Source organism: Camelus bactrianus, unplaced genomic scaffold, assembly GCF_048773025.1.
Source record: "Camelus bactrianus isolate YW-2024 breed Bactrian camel unplaced genomic scaffold, ASM4877302v1 HiC_scaffold_30, whole genome shotgun sequence".
NCBI lineage: Eukaryota > Metazoa > Chordata > Mammalia > Artiodactyla > Camelidae > Camelus > Camelus bactrianus.
Window position 1 is genome coordinate 7,147,525 of NW_027413945.1, and position 10,182 is coordinate 7,157,706.

The window sequence follows — 10,182 nt, forward strand, 5'->3', positions numbered from 1 at the left end:
TTACACTGAAGATCATAAAATCACAGAGAAAAGAGCCTTCCTTTGGCAATAAGGGCTCATCTGATCGACCTTTCCAGCCCCGTGCCCTGACCGCCTGCGCCCCAGGACAGGTTTGCTCAGTGACACGCCCACGAGACACAGCTGCATGGCCTCCCTCCTCTCCTCCTGAGGCCCTCCACCTGCCAGGACCCAGCTCAAATGCTTCTTCTCCCTGAAACCCTTACCAGGAACCTCCTGTTTATTTCTAATTTTTTTTTAAATATTAAACATTTCTGCATTCTTACCTTACTCCTCCTTTGTTTTCCCTGGTGGGGAACGCCATATTCACCCTTGTGTCTTCTACAAACACAGCACGGTGTTGTCTGTTCACTTGTCAAACACTTGAGAGCTATGTGTCAGGCCCAGGGATAAAAAGGGTGTCCGGCCCTGGAAGGTCGCAGTCCAGCTGGGAGGACTGCAAACAGCTGCACACACATTGCCACGACTTCAAAATAATTTTTGAGTTTCTTCAACTCTTGCAGTTATTGCTGCTGAAACCAATCAAATGTACATACCTCTTAATAACTAATTTTCAAAAGTTCCTAAAATTACAATATACTTCTAGGAATAGCATTTTGCTTATATTAGTTGCTATAAATTACACTCAAGTTCAGCACAGTTACGAGTATAAAGTACTCATCCCAGCTCGGCGTGCTTCCTGTGGTGCTCGCACCTGCTCTCTGGCTTGGTCTCTCTCTTTCTTCGTTTTTCCCAAGTCTGCTTCAAGAGCTTGCTTGCTTCAGTCTTTTGAGGTCTTCCAATAAACCTGTTTTCTCTTTCTTGATATTCCTAGAAATACAAAAGTAACTTATTCCTAATAACGACAGATTGTGGTCTAGGCTCTCTTTTACCCAATTCATCCTATTCTGCTGCTGGTCATCTTTCCTAAATTTCAGCTCTGATTTTACCCCGCCCCCTCCAAATGATGACGAGCTTCCCGGAGCCCGCTGGAGCCAGCTCTGAGCATGTGCCCAGCACAGCCGCAGGGCCCTTCCCACCGCTTCTCTCACTGCTCCCGGATGACGACGACCCCCTAACTAGCCCGCCTCTTCCACTCCTGGCACCTGCTGTCTGCCCTCCACACAAGAAGGGGTGAATTGTTTTGAAGAGTCCATTAATATCACTCCTTCATCTGAAACTCTCTGGTGGCTCCCCTGTGTTAGGGTAAATCTGAAGTCCTTATTACCATGACCTTCAGTGTCGCACAACCCAGTGTTGCCTGCTCCTCTGATGCATGTCTCCCAAATCTTTCCCCTCCTGCTCCACTCCGGCTGCACAGACCTCCTGGCTGGCTGGGAACATACTCAGCACACTCCTACCCCATGGTGGTTGCACTGACTGCTTCCCCTGCCTGCAGCTCTGCCCCCCAGAGCCGGGTGTCTCACTCCTGCACTGGCTCAGGACTTCTGCTCAGGTGCGGCCCCAGGAAGGCCTTCCCTCATCCCTCTTTCTAAAATGGCAGCCCCCAACCTGGCCCCCAGGTGTGCTGCTTTATTTTCTTCTCAAAACACTCATCAGCACCTGACACTGTATATATTTACTTGAAAGCAAAACTTGATTTTGCTCACCTTTGTGTCACAAATGCAGGAAAAAAAAAAGGCTTGGCCCAACATTCCACACAACTCTCAATATCCTCATTCCTCTGCTTCACAGAGTCACACTTATCCTTCAAGACTGACTTCAAGTGCGGCTCTTCCTGATAACCTCTCCCCCCGCACGAACCTTCCATGTCCCTCCAGCACAGCACTCAGTGCTTTGTTTCCCATGACCCTGACCTGTGTGCAGGCCTTTTCTCTTTAACAAGCTGCAAGCTCTGTGGGGACCGAGACTGATGTCACCACCTGGTTACCTGATGGCACTAAGCAGAGGGCAGATGCTCAGTAAATGAACATGGGGCTCAACTCAGAACTGCTGAAGGAATTCTCGGATTCATGGCAGGACACTTGATACAATTCAGTTTCAAAATAAAAATTGTCAGAAGCTTTGTCTCACACTACCTTAAAACCCAGCCTTACCAAGAAAATAAATCCACCCATAAAGCCCTGTATTATCACGGGTTTTGGCTTCATCATTTCATTACTGAATCTTCTGTGTGACCTTCGGTGGATGTCATTTCAGGAGAGTTACTGAGGTTCTTCAAGATTTTACTGTGATACACACTCAGGGGCCTCTGGCTGCCTCTCTGACCTGATCTTCCACCACTCTGGTCCTTACTCCTTTCAATATAAAATATTCAGTTCTTAAAATTTCAAAACTAACTCACAGTGGAACTCTGTGTCACTGAAGACAAAGTTTATTTTCTCTAAAGAGCAAAACACTAAGTGAGGAGTACACTCTAAGGGAAACGCTGATGTGGGATCTAAAAGAATGCAAACCCTCAGAGTGCTGGCTTATTAGGAATATAAAAATACTTCCTGCCAATTCTCAGAGAAAAAAACAAATCAATGTCCCACAAAGATTTGATGCATTTTCCTGTGGGGTCTGTGCCCCCTGTCATGTCATTCTAGACTCCCTTCTGAGAAGCACACATTGCCAGTCAGACACATGGAAACTAACCAACCAAATACAGTCCACTACCTGAACCTTAGAATCAATTTTTCTGTTTTTCCAGAGACATTATAAAAGGACCTTAGGACTCCATATATGATCATCTAACCCCAATGTACTAAAGAAATCATTTATTTCATTGTGAAAATTATTTAGAGCTCCAGTTTTGGACCCTGGAATAGATCTTCTCTTTTAAAAAACAGGCAATATAAGATGTGAAATTTTGAAACACTTTACTGAAGCATTTGGGAAGAAACAGATGTAAATCGTCATGCTTCAGAACTAGGCAGATTAGCCTTGGCCTAGGGAAAGGAGATTTTTCCCCCCTACTTACTCAAAAGGGCCCTCACTTGCCAACCTGTGTACTTTCTAGCTTTGTCTGTACAATATGTGTCTTTTTCTATTTTGCATGAAAGATCAGTGTGAGCTAACAGCAGCCCTGCCTCAATGCCCTAGGTTATCTTACAGAAAAATGGAAGAAGTATGTGAGTATGTGTAACATACATGACATTCACAGCCAAAGAAGTTTCTTCTGACAGCAGTCCTATTTGCATGTTTTGGTGAAATGGTTAGTCACTTCTTAAAAGAAGGCAGGACCCTAGCTTGCCCACGGCTGTTGGTTCAGCTCCTTCACTTAACATGTTAAAGGTGGGTGTAGTAACATCCAAAATCCCTTACAGTGTGAGCTCTGCCAGCCTGCCACAGTGAGTGCTGGTTCTCACCACTGAGGCTCCCCTCCTCTGGAGAAACATCCTCACCAAATGGCAGCCCCTGACCCCTGGCCTAGAGGTACACCCACCCACTTCCTAGAGCACACTTCAGCCAGGGCCTGACTGGCTGGGGGGCACAAATGGCTTTCTCCCACTTGCCTCATTTGGGGACCAACTCTGGGGTGCAGTCTGCTCTCCTGAGCTTCCTGGTGAGGGAAGAATGACGCCAGCCTCTGGCTGAGACCACGGTCTCACTTGACCTCCCTCCCCCTACCCACCCCCATGTTGCATCTCTCGCTCCCCTTCTCCTGAGAGTTATCCTGCAGGAAGTCACCTCCACAAGGACCCCCAGCTCAGGGTCTACTTGTTTGGAACCCGACCTAAGACAGTAAATGATACTGTATATTTATTTTACTATTATTACTAAAAGCATCATTACTGAGATGCATTACATAAGTGTCCCAGGCTTAATGACGGATCAAGAGGGCTGTTCAATTTCCTAAAACTGATGTCAAATTCAAATATGAATATGCTGAAAATACTGAAGTATGTATTAGTTGTCTAATGCCAAAAGAAAATCCACTGAAAACTAAAAACATGAGTTACAAAACTGAAAATCAATGTAAAATTTTTAAAATTTCCAAGTATAACTAAATGTATTGTTAATATAACAATAAAATGCTTAGAAAGAATTGATTTGATTTTAAGAATTTAAAAAGGACTTACTTTCAGGATGCTAATTTGCTGAATAAGCTCTGGTTTTCCTTGAACATTCACTCTTCATTTTTCTTGTTCATGGAGATCTTTCACTTGATTATACAATTTTTCATTTTCCTTTTTATAAATAGAAAGTTACATTGTAGTTGTCAGCATGATCTATATAACATTAGCATATGTGCTCATGAAAGATACATCCTTTAAATATTTTTAGTCTTTAAATTTCTTGTTTTTGAGTAAGCTTTAAAACATTTTTCAAACTTTCAATTTTCTCAGAAGACAATTTGCTAGCTGAAAACAACTGTTTCCAAAATGCTCCAAATGCTTAGTAAACAAAAAAGTTGCAGAACTTCCCAAAGCCAGCGAGCCTGGCAGTATAATGTACTGCATTTCACAGGGGTAAGCGGGTGAGTGACTGCAGGAAAAACCACGTCCTGATTTTGCACATCAGGGATGGAAAGGCCAGGGGGGCTGTTTGTGTGATAAAAAAGAACCCAACTCCATATTAGATCTGTTCCTTTGACTTTAACCCTGTGCTCTGTTTTCTAGGCTCAGTCTTGCCATCTCTGCAACTTTTGTGGAACAATGTTGCCAATAGCCTGAAATATAGAGGAGAGCCTGTTCCCAAGGCTCTGACTTTTAAGGACATTAGCACATTTCCATTCACATAAAGATAACAAGTTGCAGAATACAAAATAACATTTCTTTTGTTGGAAGTTTACAGGGGCACCATGATCTGACCTACGTGGACAGCTGCAAGAACACAGGATTCCAAGAACAAAGAACTCTTATGTCAAGAAGTTTGCAACAACCAAGCAAGTAGGAAAGGAGCCTGAATTCTGACTTGGGGAAGATGGTTCTCCAGGACCTTAATCTGCCATCTTCTTGGTCTGCCAGCTTTCTGAACGGCTTTCTAAATAAAGTAACTGTTCATTGCCCCAAGACCCTGTCTCCTAACTTACTGGCTTTTGTGCAGTGAGCAGAATGAGTTTGGACTTGGTGACATTTGTACCTTCTTTTTTTCTGTTTTTGGCCCATCTTTCTGTGGTGAGGAAACTGGATGGAGCCACAGTGGGTAGACAGGCTTGTTTCTGGAACTCTCTGCAAGCAAGGAGGTAGAGACTAGGTGTTTCCAGGAGATCAGGATGAGGCAAAGCAAAGCCTAGACCCAGCTCAGCACCTGGCTTGAGCTAAAGAGGGACTCAGACAGTGAGATCAGTGGCAATCTGTGCTTAGATGCTCTGGTTTATTAACCTCTTTAAAATTAAGAGTCTGATGAAAACCAAGGACCTTTGTGAATCTAATGAAACTCTGAACTGTCTCACCGCACCTGGCCTAATGCCTGGCAGATAGTCTGTGCTTAATTCTGCAGAATTCTTGAAACACAGAAAAATACGTACATATGTTGATACACAAGTTTTGTGTTCTGTGGGTGTGTGAGGGGTGGCTGGCATACTCATGGGTCTGTTCCTCAAAGCGCCATGCTCCGTGCAAGCTCAGAACTGCAGGCAGAGGGTCTGGATGGCTCTCAGTAACTCTAGGGCCGTGTGTCCTGCAAAATCAGTACTATCTCATTTGCAGTAAATGCTGTCATCTCTGATGCAGTAGCACTTTCTCTGGATGTCCCTGGAGTGAAACTGCTTCTTATTGGCAGGCTCAAGGCTTAGGCTACTACTGTCAAAGGAGAAAAAGGTAATGAGACAGAAGGGGGTGGGGTGGTGGGGAGGAAATGAAGGTGAAGCTCGTGCTGGAGATCACCAAACCTGTCCTGCCTGCCTGTCAGGTTATCTTCACCAAGATGCATCACACAGAACAAATGTCTGACTTCTACAGGACACGTACATTTTCTCCCAATTTTAAGTCAAAAATTTTTTCAATCTCAGGGCATTGGAAATTAATGTCTGATTCATATTTCTGAATATAATATCAAAACTAGCCAATATTATCTACTGAAAATCATTACAAAAAATGAAAGAAAAATGGGACAGTTTCTAAGGAAACATGCCTATAACATTAGTCATAGGCAACACGCATTAACTGGTTACTGTGTGGAGGGCACTCAGGTTGGCCTGCACTGTCTTTTTTATGATTTAAATATATATATTTCCTAATGTGGCTTTAATGTCACACAAGTGGCTTTTAAGTGTAAAGCAAGAGAAAACTGGTAGCCAAGGAAAGCCTGCTAGGCCTCTGTTCTCCGAGCCCATGGAAGGCCCCGCCAGCCCATCCAAGCCCTGACCAGCGGGTTTAGCAGCAGCTTTGACAACGTCCCCGTGTCCCTCAGGAACAGCCAGGGCGTAGGCCCTGCACTCTCAGAAGCCTGGTTTCCTATGGGGCCTTGGGCACCTCTGGGCCCCTGGCTCACTACACCAGTGAAAACTCCCTTAATACATAGTATTTTAACTCTGACTAGGGAAGGGTGGCTCCCCCGGCAGGCAGGCTGGGGGCAGAATCAGCCCACCTTTGCTGCAGGGCTCCGGGAGATGAGGCGCTGTCTTATCTTAATTTCACAACCACTCTTATGAGACAGGTACTGTCAGACTCATTCCCATTTCACAGATGGGAAAACTGGCTCAGAGTGGGGATGTGACTTGCCTAAGGCTGCACAGCAGGTAGTGAAGCCAAGCCTAAAACCAGACTCTGAATCCAGAACCCATGCTCTTAACCACTTTAATTCTGCCCATGACAAATGTACAGACCAAATGATTACTTCCTCATATTGCCAGAATTCCCATTACCTGATAAATGGACACAAATATTTTTAAATGCCTTATTTTCAAAACCAAAGGATCTCATAACAAACTCATTATGTGCTGAAGAACCCTACCTGTTGACGTCCCTGAACAAGTGTCTCTTGTTCCTATTTCTTTTTTTGATTTTATTTTTTCTCTGTGGCAGGAGCTGATGTTTCCTCAAAAGGCAACCACCTTTGTTTCTTGTTTGATTCTTCAAAGCTACTTCACTAAGAAAATGCAGAAATTATTTTATTTGGGAAAGGAAATGATGAAGTGAGGAAGAATAAAAGAAAACACAAGGTGCACAGACCTAGAACTTTCTTACAACCACACTGGAATTAGTTTAACACCAGCGACAGTTAATTCATTACAGGATGTTTTGTGCTGATGGCTCTGATGATGTAATTAACTCAGAAATGCTACACAGTGTCATTCTCTGAACTTAGCCCTTCTACAGCAATCTTTCTGAAACTCTGTCTTCCTTGAAGGTCACCACAGTGAACTAAGGGATTTATTTTCAAAAAGGACTACTAACAAGAGAAGGATCAATATGAGCCAGTTTAAATTCTGATTTTTCCCCAGGGGTTTGATTTAGGCTTTTCTGATGGGAGGCACTCTCGGGAACCAAGTCACTGGCAGCAAACACATCAAGTCAAAGAGCCACAGGGACAGAGGGTGACAATGCATTTAGCAGGGAGTACTAGTTCTTTTTCCATAAGTAAAAGGAAAAGTAGGACAATGTGTCTAGTACCTTGGCTCGAAGAATATAGTTGTCTTGACTCAGTTGGAATAGTTCCTCCTCCTGCTGTCTCTGTAGTTCCTCCATCTTATCTTCCAAAGTTCTCGCTCTTTTTCTGAGAATGTGACTGTAATCCGCTGCCCAAGGGCCTGTGCCCCTCTGCATTTTCCCTCTGCTTCCTGAACTCTTTCAAACATAGTCAGTTTTGCTTCCTTGTTCCCACCACCGTAGCCTGAAGAATGCTTTTAAGGAAAAGCATTACTTTGGTATGTAGAGTTATATATTAGATTTGAACACAGTGGGTTAGGGAAAAAAAAACACAAATGAAAATGACACGGTTAACAATGTTCTACTACACAAGAAAATAAATAAATGTTCAGTAAGAGTGAGTGAATACAGTATCACTCAGTGCAGAAGAAATTTCATTATTTATAATTTAATTTTAACATAAAATTATAGACCATACAACCATTATGAATATTACTGTGAAATTCAACACCTACATTCAGAAACTGAACACAGGCATCAGTTTCTGAGGGGCCTGCAGACTTCTCAGGGAGCCACGCAGCTTTCCCCGTTGGAGGCTGGAGTTGCTGGCTTGGTGAGTCCTGCTCCAGATATTCCTAAATGTCATGAACAATGGATAAAAGCACCGCAAATACAAACTACATTGAATGTGTATTCGGCAATTATGTAACAAGAATCACTAATACAACAGGAGCACTAAGACAAGTGAAGATCTCACAGCAGGCAGGTGCATAACAAGTGCCCTCACACAGCTGTCCCCCTGCACGCAGGACCCTGCATGCGGGACCCCTGCCCAGAACCGGCTTCTACTCCATTTGACACAGAGGCCAACTGACCCAAGGCTCATGTCCAATGACACATGGAGCTAAATAAATGTGAGGAGAATGTGGATCAGGATAATTTCAGGTTTTGTCATTTTTAAATAAATTACTCTTTTAAATGTTCACAGAAATAACTAAAAATATCTAAAAGAGGCATCAAAGAGCAGCTGATAACTTTATGAAGAATTTTACTTCAGATTAAGTGGGCTTTAAAGGACATTTTTCTATATAAAGTATATCAAGGTATAGTATCACTGGAATAATATAAATTGCATGGAAACTATAACAACAAGTTTAAGTTTGATTAAAGAAGTAAATGATAATCCTGCTCTAATACTGTGATATCATTCATCACATTAGAAAAAATGTTATTCATGTATATTTTGGTCAAATTTTTGGCTTTTAAGTTACCTCGTAAATCCCCAAACAGCAGAAATAGTTCTAAGGCCAATAATTATTCAGTTAGTAATACAAAAAGAAAGTTTCAGGGAACTTCCTAGAAGAGATCTGGAGGCCCGTACTCAAACCCTGCAGATCCTGAACTGACCCCCAGTGAACGTTTCCCTGACTGCCTTCGAGGTAAGTGAAGAATTAAAATTTTATATTTTTAATATAATTTCTTTAGGATGTTAACTTTTTAAATGCAAAGTTTACTTCTTTCATTAAAAGTGAAATAAGTGGTTCTTAAAGATTTGGAAACTACAGAAAAGTCAAAAGAAAAAACAAGTACCCAAAAGTACCTCACCCCAAGATTTCCTTCAAATCTTTTCCAGGTTTTTTCCTTATAGAGCAGTAATCACATTTAATTAGGCAGTTTGATTTAGAAGGTTTTCTGTAGAAATCTTTTAAAGCATTCATAAAGATCTGTTTCAGTCAATGTAAAATCAGGCCATTAATCCCTCCAAGTCACTGGAGAACCAGTAACGTGGCCAGTGAAGGGGTCAGACCCACCAGCACTGTGATTCTCCCCAGGACGGGGCGGCGGGAGTGTGGCAGGTTGTTCTTGCTCCAGCTGTGGTCAGCCAGTGCTTTCACACCAGAATTCTCCCTTCCTGAGTTCTTTATTTTGATTTCTCTAAGTTGTTATTTTTCAGTAATAGTACATGGACAGTATCTTTTCCTTTTATACAGGAAAGGAAAGTTGCTTAGATATGAAATTCAAACATGAAAACACCGCAGAATTTGGGACTTCTGAGCCCTTCTTAAAAAAACAATGGATTAAAAAAATCAGTCAAATTATAGGGCAATCAAAATAATTCCAGAATGGAGGAGCAATGGCTAATGGACTGGTGAAAGGAGTTCTGGCTCTGTAATAACCAGAACCAAGATCCACTTTCAAACGCTTAAGGGAATTACAGCCGCTGGAGAGAATATAATAAATATATTAATTGTAAATAATATAATCATACATAAATATATATAATGATATATGATACATACATTATATATAGTATATAAAATAAAGTTATAAATAATATACTTATTAAAAAAAACCCAAACAAAAATGGGTAGGAGTCATGTGAGTGGGCAATGTAAGAGTTTTACTACGTATTTAATAGAAGGGAAAATTGATCGTGTATAAAATTGGAAAAAGTAGTTAAAAATAACAATACAGCTTTGGCAGTCTTTCAGGGGTTTTCATAATCTATGTTCTTGAAGGACCTTTTGGGATGTAACATTTCTCAGGATGAAGTTTCTTTTTCTTCTTACAGATTTAAGTAAAATGAAACCTAATGTTTTAATGAAAAGAACTGATAAAGTGTGATCTGTTCCTATAAAATGCTTCATCCATTTTTATTTGTCCATGTGCCTGCCTGTCTCCTTCCTTCCAGCTCTCATCCCTGCTT

The 10,182-nt window shown here is 41.9% G+C and overlaps 1 long non-coding RNA gene across 1 annotated transcript; it reads right to left on the minus strand.

Annotated features, from left to right (window-relative positions):
• Positions 1-712: 712 nt before the first annotated feature.
• LOC141576766 (uncharacterized) lies at positions 713-7,741 on the minus strand. Its single transcript, XR_012505186.1, has 4 exons — positions 7,500-7,741; positions 6,841-6,975; positions 4,023-4,130; positions 713-828 (listed from the first exon to the last, which is right to left on the minus strand). It is a non-coding gene; the product is annotated as an uncharacterized LOC141576766 (long non-coding RNA).
• Between the last annotated feature and the right edge of the window lie 2,441 nt (positions 7,742-10,182).